This window comes from Notolepis coatsorum, assembly GCF_963971535.1.
Source record: "Notolepis coatsorum genome assembly, chromosome: 1".
Taxonomy (NCBI): domain Eukaryota; kingdom Metazoa; phylum Chordata; class Actinopteri; order Aulopiformes; family Paralepididae; genus Notolepis; species Notolepis coatsorum.
This window is the reverse complement of record NC_140165.1, coordinates 3,876,645-3,885,688: the sequence shown is the minus strand read 5'-3', so window position 1 is coordinate 3,885,688 and position 9,044 is coordinate 3,876,645. Positions and strand designations below refer to the sequence as shown.

Sequence of the window (9,044 nt, the reverse complement as noted above, 5' to 3'; positions counted from 1 at the left end):
AACGAAAAATCTACTTATTTCAACGAACATTTCAAACTAAATAACAGATCATTATGCACATAAAACGCTGAAAACAACCGAAGCAACAATAGTATTTTAATGAGGCTATTATTATTATTATCATTATTATTTTGCAACAAGTTAGCCCTCTCATAAATAGCACATATAAATGAATAACTAACTTGAACTAACTTAATAGGATTGAAGTGATATTTGGCTTAAAAAATCGGTCGCCTGGCAAAAAAAACAACAAAAAAAGCCTGACGATGTGCATTGGGCCGCGGCTCTCTGACGCCTTATTTTATGGGTCCCGGCCTGAAAAGTTTGGGAACCCCTGCATTAGACAATAAGGTGTGTGAGCGCACAAGCCCGGTTTTTAAGGGCCCTTTTCGGGCGGGGGGGCCCCCTTTTTATGCTTTTTGGGGGGTTTTGGTGATCAAATATTGAATATTGAACTATAATAATCAGTGCAGGAGCTCACTTATCCTTGAAAGACACTTTTATCACTGACTTAAAAGGCCCATACATCTCCATAAATGTTCAGGGGGGAGGGAATAAGTGCTTACCCTACAGACCCCAAGAAGTGCTGTATATTCTGTATTGTTTAATATGCATTTTTTATTCCAATCCCGATTTGTATTTGAGATTCCCAAATCCCATCGGACTTGACTTCTTCGTGTCCCTCAATGAGTGTAATACCAGCATTCAACTGTATGCGCCACAGCGGTTTCTATCATCATCATCATCATCACCCACGCTATGCATCAAATATATAGGCACGCTGAGGAGGCCGTGCAAACTGCAATGGAATATGGGGCATCTCTCTCTCTTTACCTAATATTTTGATTCTATCCTGACATTTTTCAGTTGGAAGGGCAGTCTATATGCGTAACGGTAAAAAAAAATATATATATATATATATTTTTTTTTTTTTATTTTTTTTTTCAAAAAGGGCACTTTTTTGATGAGGCTCAAAAAGGCAGGTGCTCAAGCACCCCTTGGCCTCTATGTGTGCACGTGCCTGCTGTATCCTGACGTGACGACCCTTCCTTCTTTTATTGTTGAAGACGCTCTGATGTCACGAGACCGCCGCCATCTTGGTTTGGGGGGAAGAAACTGATCAAATGTATGCATGGAGCTCCGTTTTTATTACATGTTTTTAGCACACTCTTGTTAATTTCATAACCTTTTCATTTCATTTGTTTTGATAATATTGAGGCCAACATGGCATTCCACTATTTTGAAAGCCTTTCTGGTAGTTCTAAGGCGAGATATGAGTCAAAGCTTGCCCTGATTGACTTACAATCTTGTCCATACAAGACACCTGCAGACCACTGGGAGAACAATCCAAAGACTTGGCCATCTCTCGAATACCCAAATGTGTACCACTACCTGATCAAACATCCACGTAAGATAAGATAAGATAAGATTGATTGATTGATTGAAAACTTTATTAACAGATTGCAGAATGGGTACAATACAGTACAGCTCAATACACACAATTGTTAAGGGGATGCAGACCAGAGAAAGACTTTCGTCTTGTTTACATCAGGGTCCCCCATTTTCAATTCATAATGACAACAGTACCGATGGGAGATAAGATAAGATAAAAAAAACTGAAGAATATTGATCAGGCCCGAGTTACATTATGTCTTATGTTATTTCAGGTGTATTCTCATCAGAAGCCATGGAGAACTATATGTCTTTAGAGGCATACCGCTTCTTTGTCTCTGGTTGGGTAGAAACAGTGTTCCACCGGAAACTGACAAGGTGCACCTTGTTGCGGGCAGATGTCAAACCATCCTACAGAGTGAATGATGATCCACATCATACCTGGGTGGCCTTAGATGGCACGGGAAAGGTGGTTGCAGGTCACTGTGTGACTGTATGGCGGGGTGAGTTATACAAAATAATATTTTTTAAATAAAAATTAAATAATAAAAAAAAGAAATTGCCACAAATTTTGTGACTTATCGATACATGTTATATAGCTGCACCAATACTAGTGTCCTTGTCTCGAGTGACTGTTAACTTAATGAGATTTGTGCGTAGAGCTTACATGGTTTCATATTATTTATTCAGCTTATAGGCGAAACATGCAGCAATGTAGCAGCCTTGCTCTTCACGGTGGAGGCCGCCGGGCCGCCTCGGCTACACCACCAGGACCGTGGGCACAGATGAATCCTGCCAATGGAATCGGTGCTTCACAATGTCGGTCCAGCCAGCAAGGATCTGTGATGTTGCCTTTTACAAGGATTCCTGTAAGCAGGACGTCAAGGAGAAGAAGCCACTGCCCCCAAATCCCACAGAGAGAACAGCAGGCCTTTATGGACACCTTGGCTTCAGTGTCCTCTAAGCCTGTGGGCCTGTGTTCTTTCACTGATTTCCAGGCACGCTTCACGCCAGTTGCTACCCAACCACAAGTTCCACGGACTCAACGCTCCTTGTACAAGGAGGAGTACAGGTCTCTAGATGATGACGGGTTGAGGAGTCTGTGTGACGACCAATACAGACTACTCAAGTCAGTCAGTGAGGAAGACTGGCATTATGTCAATGTGGCCACGATCACACAGCGCCTGCACAGTCAATTTCGCAGAGTAAATTTGACTCAAACCGAGTCCATTTGAGCCCAAGTGAGTACAATTTTACTCAATTAGAGTCAAATGTACTCAGTTTGAGTCAAATTTACTCAGCGAAATTTACTGTGATGAGTAATGTGTGGCATGAGCAGCGTGTTGGACGCATCACAGCCTCTTCCTGCCACAAACTCAGGCTGTCAAAGTCCATGTCTCCGTCCGTGGTCAGAGACATTTGCAGCCCCACCAGGAAGAGGTTGGAACACATCGCAGCCATAAAATATGGCATCGATAACGAGGACAACGCATCTAGCACACATTTTGTCTGGATCCCCACCTCCACACACCATGCCCAGTGAGATTACTATTACCCATCCTGGGCCACACTCTGGCCATGAGATCACTAAGTCGGGCCTTGTCATCGACAAGGAGAAGCCTTTCCTGGCTGCATCCACAGATGGCCTGATCTCCTGCGAGTGTTGTGGGCAAGGTGTCCTGGAGATCAAATGCCCATATAAACTGAGAGCTGGTCTGGGCGCTATCAGAGACCAACAAGATTACTGTGTGGCTGAGGACTTTACACTAAAGCCTCAACACCCCTACTACACCCAGGTACAGCTGCAAATGTACGTGACCAGACGTACATATGCCGATCTTCTTATCTGGTCTCCCATTGATGCTGTGTGCATTAGAGTATAGCACACAATGAGGCCTTCACTGACCAACTTGTGCTGCACCTTGAGGGTCTTTGGACAGGATTTGTGTTTCCTGAACTGCTGCAGAGAAACATCGAGGCACAGGTACCAGTGTTACCCACCCAAGACCACACTGAACAGGTAAGTGATTTATCTATCTCGCTTTCTCCGTCTCTTTTTCTCTAGTCTCGATCTCTCTTTCTATCTCAGCATCTATCTTTCTTTCTCTCCATTTCTCGCATCTTTATCTCTTTCCATCTCTCTTTCTTTCTTTCTCTCTCTCTCTCCTCTCTGACTCTATTCTCTGACCCTGAGCATTGGGTCCCCCCAGGGCTGTGTTCTGAGCCCCCTGCTGTACTCACTATACACACACGACTGTGTGGCCAAGTTCAGCTCCAACTCCATAGTGAAGTTTGCGGACGACACAGTGGTGGTGGGGCTGATCTCGGACAACGACGAGAAGGCCTACCGGGAGGAGGTTGAGGTACTGGAACGCTGGTGCCAGGACAACAGCCTGCTCCTGAACATTGGTAAAACCAAGGAGCTGATCGTGGATTTTAGGAGAGGACAGCAGGAGACACACACCACTGAGGATAAACAGGGCTACCGTGGACAGGGTGAGCAGCTTTAAGTACCTGGGGGTCCACATCTCAGAGGATCTGACATGGACAACTCACATAGACTCAGTCGTAAAAAAGGCGAAGCAGCGCCTCTACCACCTGAGACAGTTAAGGAAGTTCAGAGTATCTGGGAAGATACTCCAGTCCTTCTACTCCGGAGCTGTAGAGAGCATCTTGACTGGAAACATCACTGCCTGGTATGGAAACAGCACGGCACAGAACAAGAAGGCCCTACAGAGAGTGGTGCGCTCAGCCGAGCGTACCACGGGTATTGCACTACCACCCCTGCAGGTTCTATACAACAAGAGGTGCAAATCCAGAGCCTGCAGAATAATGAAAGACCCCCACCACCCCAACAACAGCCTGTTCATGCTGCTGAGGTCAGGCAGACGCCTGCGAACCCCAGCTACTAGGACAGAGAGACTTCAGCTCAGCTTCTTCCCCCAGGCCATCAGAGCCTTGAACACTGAACTCTCCACACACAAGCACACATGAGCACACACACGACACACACACTGTACACGCTCACACACTAGCAGCCACTTTAACATGAGCAAGCACACACTCATGCTGCACACGCCCACACGTATGGCCACTAAGGAAAGGTCACTTTAAGAATAGTATAGTATAACTTGAGATTGTATAATATAGCATGTACATAAAGACCCAGTGCCTCATCCGTAGCTAACAGTGTATTGCACTACCACAGGACCTAGCATGTCCTACCATGCTCTGTAAATAACTTATGTACATATACCGATATGCCCTACTCTATTTACTTGTTTTATTGCACAATGTCGTTCTATTGGATTCTATTATGTTATTACTATTGTATTATGCACATCGTTGCGGGCAAGACCACCCACATTTCATTGTATACTCGTATGCCGTGACAAATAAAACTCTTGACTCTTGACTTGACTCTATTCGTGTGAGTGTTGAGCAAGCGTGAAGTGAGTGGGTCCAACAGTCCAACTAACTTTGTTTTTTCCATCTCTATCTTTATTTGTTTATTATGTGCTGACTTCTGTGGTTCAGTTTGGTAGCAGAGTTGACATCTCTCTGACTCTATTTTTCTCTTTTGCTCTCTCTCTTTTGCTCTCGCTCTCCCTCTCTCCGTCTCTCACTTTCTCTCTTTTGCTCTCTCTCTCTCTTTTGCTCTCTCTCTCTGACTCTCCCTTTTGCTCTCTCTGTCTCTCTCTCTCTCTCTCTGAGTGGAAATTATTGTATTAGAAACATGATGGAGAAGAGATGGAATACAGTTATTTTTATGGAAATCAATATCTCTCTTCTCTGCGGCTCTGAAGCTAAGCCCACAGCAGGACTGACTCTTGAATGTTCTTCCAGAGCTCAGTGCAACCTGCCTCGTCCACAGCTGGTCTCAGGAGCGCTGATGGACGAGGCCAAACACCTGGGCAACCTGACCTTCAGAGTCTGGGAGGAGATGAAGGAGAGGGTCAAGTTCACTCCCGTCACTCTGGACCCAAACACTGCATCACTCTGCCTCTCTATATCTGATGATCTGACCAGTGTGAGACGCACAGACACACAGCAGCAGCTCCCTGACAACCAGGAACATTAAGTATGCCATTGTTCTGGGTTCTGAGAGCTTCAGCTCAGGAAAACACAGCTGGGAGGTGAAGGTGGGAGACCATCCTCACTGGACTATAGGTGTAGCTAAAGACAGGAAGAGTGATGGGCTAGATTCTAGACCACAACATGGTATCTGGGCTCTATGGTTATCAGAGTCGTATGTACAGTGAAGAGTAGCCTCCAGAGGATCAGAGTACAGCTGGACTATATAACGGGGGGGAAGCTGTCCTTCTACGACCCTGAAGACATGACTCCCATCTACACTTATAAACACACCTTCACTGAGAAACTCTACCCATACTTCGTTATAGGACCGGCTGGTGATGCCATACACCCTGATATAAACATATGTCAATCAGAGGTGTCGGATGATGATGATGATGATTTTATTTAGAGATATAAAACATATTAGACATAAACATATACACTGTACACTGTACATTGGAATACTGATGTTGTATATTCCTATATCAAATCAAATCAAATCAAATTTATTTATAGGGCCCGACAACACACGTTAATGTCCCCATGGGCCGTACAGGTCTTCTTTAAACAAGTCAAGAAGACAACATAACAATAAGTCAAGAACAGAACAAGAACACCATAGGGTCCAAACATTTTTTAGATGAATGCAAATAAATGAAAGAATGCAAGCACTCCCAGACATACCCCACGCGAAGGTAAGGAAAAACTCACTAAAACCTAACAATAGGGAAAAAAGCTCCACAGGCAATGTGGAGGAGAGAAACCTTAGAAGGGCCGTTCAAGGGGGGATCTCCCTTCTTAGATGTCGGTGATAGTAGTGTTGCAGACGGACAGTTGGTAAGCATGCACTCATGTGTGTAGTGAAACACAGATGAGTGCATGCAATAGCAACTGTACATTTTGAAAAATTAAAGATAGAGTTGATAGCGGATCTATTTGAAGCACAGGGGCGGCGCAAGAGGGTCACGTCCTCCCCGTCTTAGTCACGGGACATTCAGCACTCCGGTCGTTGCTCAGGGACAGCCGGAGACAGGGGGAAGGGGGGGTGGCACAGAGAGGGTCGCGAACTCCCCGACATCATCGCGGGACATCCGGCACTCCGGTCACCACTACGAAACCTCCGAAGACAGGGGGGCACGCAGAGGGGGTCGCAATCTCCCGGCCTTCGTCACGGGACGTCCAACACTCCGGTCAACACTCCAGGACAGCAAGTCATAGGAAGACAGGGAGACGGGACAGGCGTTAGACAGCTCATGAGATTGTAGTAGGCGGACATAGCAATAGATACAAGTGGTAGGCATATATGTGAATGGAGTAGATATATGAAGTAAGCGTATTATGTGAATAGAATAGAAGTACTTAACCCAGCAATGAAACCGCGTTGACTGTTAATCTGTTAACAGTCTGTTAATCAGTTGACAGGACCACGGACAGACGGCGGTGAATAACTGATCCAATGCCTCGGAGGTGCATGTAGAGCAGTCACTACATGAATGTCTATTAATATCTATCTAATATCTATTAATTACAGCACAGTGAGGTTGTTAACTAGAGGAAGGAAAAGATCACAGTGTGATAGAAACAATGGTCCTCATCTGGGCTCCCAAATTTAGCCAGTAGAGAATAAGTTGTATACAGCCAGACAACCGGTAGCTATGGTCCAATATTCATTTAATTGCAGCGTGGGCCGAGATGGAATAATGCATTGGTTACATACAGGACACTTCAAGCACAATACATGAGTTGTACAAAAGGATTTGATGAGGTTAAATCACAATAGCCCTCGTTGGCTTTTTACATCAAAGACAATAATGTACATTTAGTCATGTTATGTTAATGAAATAAGAATGTACTAAGCCATACATATGGGCACAACCCGGTCCTAAGGTAGGAATCTGTACATGTTACTCTAACCAACAATAATGAGTAACTTTCCCAACACTGGATTCTACTCACATGTATAACAGCACATCCTCTGGTGGCTCGATGGAGGCTCAGCCGGACCCCCCTGGGGACGGGTCGGTGGGCTGGCCTCCCAACTAACTGCACTGCTCCAATACTTATAGGCCCAATATGACCTTCCTATCTTTCAACTGGTTCAACCAATCACATGTATCTTCTTGTTGGGGCTGCTCTGCCCCCACATGTCCTTGTGGAGGCCGGTGTCGGTGGCCCCCTCCTTTTTGGGCCGTGGCTTCTTATTGACAGAGGCCTGTCTCCTCTGCAACCACTTCAACATTCCTCCATGCACCATTTTGACTTTCCCACACATATGGTTCATGCAATGACCTATAGATCTCTAATATCACCCCAGTACAGTCATTGCTTCTAGGCTGATATCAAACATCATAGGAGCAGCACCAACCTTTATTTACCAGACTGAATCTTTATAATATAACTGTGATTTGAAGGAAATGGCTTTATTACTTCCAGTTTTGACATTCCTAAAATGGTATTCTTCTTTGTAAGTTATTTTCTAATTTGTTACTATAATCTTGTTATTATTCCAATATTGTTTTTCATTCTAAACTAATATAATGCAATTATGTTTCCTGTGACCTCTAATCTTGGTTAGCGCAGCTGTCTTTACTGCTATACTGAGTCACCGTTTTTCTGTGGTGTGTGACTGAGTAAACAATGTCGTCATGAGGTGTCGCCTGGTGGTGTTCAACTGATGAGGTCTGGTGACTTCTGCCTTAATAGTGCTTGTGTTGAAAACATTAACCCAGTATATTCAGTGCTTCTTAGGTTAATACTATTCAATTCACAAGAGCCATCCCAAAACCCCGTCTACCAACTGACACTTTGTATTTTCTGAATCTATTATTGTAAAGATTCAACCACATTACTCTGGTCTCACAGAGGCATTTCCGCTTTTGGTCTCTTCTTGCTGTGCTCAACTGTCACATGTCTAGGTGTTTGGTTTCCTGGGGGGGTTGGAATGGCTCCCTCGCCAACTGTTCTATTTACCATCACTACAGATACTTTCAGTTTCCTGGGTTAATCTAACATTTTTGATTATGAAATCATGAAATTATGAAGTCAATGTTACCACATTCCTCCCTTTGACATTTTACTAATGTCATATTACAATTATCTTGACTTAATTTCTATACATACTAGCCATCCAATTTAACATAATTACAAAAATCATAAATTTTGAATTTTTCACAATTTTTCTTCTCCATTTCTTCCATTCTTCTTTGGTACATCTCATCAATTTTGGCCTTCTTGTCTTCTTCTTTTCTTTCCCACATTTCCCCTGACTATGGCCCCTCCCGGGAGTCCTGGTGACCCATTCATCCAGAACCCCAATTAACCTACTCTGCCTTAAATGAAACAGTGTTTACCACTCTTTCATCAGGCCTCGTCCTCTGGGCACGTTGAATATGCTAAAAACAATTAAAACAATTTAATCTAAACATTATACATTTAAAGTATAATCAATCACATTTTCTTTAAAATTACAGTATCCGTTTACATGATCTGGGGAGGACAAGATCCATTAGTATCACAATTTTCCATTTACATTCATTCTCTGAAATAATCCCTTCTTCCTGCTAATTTTTTCTTTA

At 43.9% G+C, this 9,044-nt stretch overlaps 1 pseudogene across 1 annotated transcript in view; it reads left to right on the top strand.

The window, feature by feature from the left end:
• The window catches only part of LOC311241299, a 27,819-nt pseudogene extending 21,941 nt beyond the window's left edge, over positions 1-5,878 (top strand). The window contains exons 4-8 of the transcript in view: positions 2,391-2,525; positions 2,732-2,832; positions 2,933-3,188; positions 3,359-3,412; positions 5,267-5,878. The product of the transcript in view is annotated as an uncharacterized misc_RNA (transcript). The remainder of the gene's footprint in view (positions 1-2,390; positions 2,526-2,731; positions 2,833-2,932; positions 3,189-3,358; positions 3,413-5,266) is intronic.
• The last annotated feature ends 3,166 nt before the right edge of the window (positions 5,879-9,044 follow it).